A 1,687-nucleotide genomic window follows, 5' to 3' on the forward strand; every position below is an offset into this window, starting at 1 on the left:
AGGACTTGGTGTTAATTTTTAGTTTATGTGCTTGACATCAGTGGTCGTTAAAGTTCACTGACTCGGATTCTTTTACTTTCACGGTTTACTTGTTTGTGTTTCAGGTTCTCATTACAATGGGAGATCCAGCAACACCAACGAAAGCATTGAGGATCTTTCTCAACCCAAGATCAATGACATTCAATCTAGCATTGTCAGGTCAGCGATCACAGCTAATACCTTTAAAATCAAGCCTGGCACAATTCAGATGGTACATAATTCAATCCAGTTTGGGGGTTCTCCAACGGAAGATCCTAATATGCATATTAGGGATTTCATCGAGATATGTGACACCTTCAAGTTCAACAATGTTTCTGAAGATGCTGTAAAGCTGAGACTTTTTCCATTCTCTCTGAGGGACAAGGCTAAGAGCTGGTTACACTCTGTACCAGCTATTTCTATCACTACTTGGGATGATCTTGCTCAGAAGTTTCTTACTAAATTCTTCCCTATGGAAAATACATTTGCAATCAGGAATGCTCTTACTCAATTTGCGCAACAATCGGGAGAATCTCTATGTGAAGCTTGAGAGCGCTATAAGGAGATGCTTAGGAAGTGTCCTCATCATGGCATGCCTGACTGGATGATCATCAATCGCTTTTATAACGGTTTGGGAGCACAGTGAAGACCCATACTCGATACAACATCAGGTGGAACATTATGGGCTAAGAGCTATAAGGAAGCTTATGACCTAATTGAACTGATGGCTGCAAATGAATATCAGTATCCAACTCAGAGACTACCACAGGGAAAGGTAGTGCGAGTTCTTGAAGTGGATACAACTACGGCTATCACTGCTCAACTAAAGGCATTTTCTACGAAGATCGATTCTCTGGCTAACTATGGAGTTAATCAGATAGCCAGTATTTGTGAGCTGTGTGTAGGTTCGCATGCAACGGAGCAATGTGCTATATCTAGTGAATCAACTCAGTTTGTGAGCAGCTTTCAGAGATCGCAGCAACCAGTTCTAGACACTTATCATCCTGACAACTGGAATCATCCTAACTTCAACTGGAGCAACAATCAGAATGCGATGCAATAGCCGTACAAGCAGTTTAGAAACAAGCAATTCAATCCTCCTGGTTTTCAGCAACAATTTGCATCAAGACAACAACTCCAACTTCAACAACAAACTCATTGAGGTGTAGGTCAATCTTCGAATGAAAAATCTGAATTGGAGGAGTTGAGGCTTATGTGCAAAAACCAGGCTCTTATATGCCAGAGCCATGTTGTTTCTATCAAGACTCTAGAGAACCAAATAGGGAAAATTGCTAATACCTTATTGAATTGACTACCAGGAACGCTTCCTAGTGATACAGAAGTCAATCCAGGAAAGAGGGAAGTTAACGAACAGGTGAATGCCATCACCTTGAGGTCTGGAAAGGTCGCAAGCCCCCAATTTCAAAAAGACAAAGATTCTGAAAATTCTGTCCAGAATGCAGATGCGTCTGTACCCTTGCCAATTCCAGAAAATAAGATTGTAGCTGAAAAAGTTGTGTTGAGGAATGCTGAGGTGGAACCGAAGAAGAAAGCTATTGCAAACAATCCTCCTGAGGGTAATACATGGGATAACCAAGTCTATCCACCTCCCCTATTTCCAAAAAGGCTTCAAAAGCATAAGTTCGACAAGCAATTTGCCAAGTTTTTG

The 1,687-nt window shown here is 41.3% G+C and overlaps 1 non-coding gene across 1 annotated transcript; it reads right to left on the reverse strand.

Moving 5' to 3' along the window:
• Positions 1 to 505: 505 nt before the first annotated feature.
• LOC141663273 (small nucleolar RNA R71) lies at positions 506 to 612 on the reverse strand. The gene has a single exon (XR_012551350.1). It is a non-coding gene; the product is annotated as a small nucleolar RNA R71 (small nucleolar RNA).
• Between the last annotated feature and the right edge of the window lie 1,075 nt (positions 613 to 1,687).

The sequence above is a fragment of the Apium graveolens genome, chromosome 5 (genome assembly GCF_009905375.1).
Source record: "Apium graveolens cultivar Ventura chromosome 5, ASM990537v1, whole genome shotgun sequence".
In the NCBI taxonomy this organism is placed as follows: Eukaryota; Viridiplantae; Streptophyta; class Magnoliopsida; order Apiales; family Apiaceae; genus Apium; species Apium graveolens.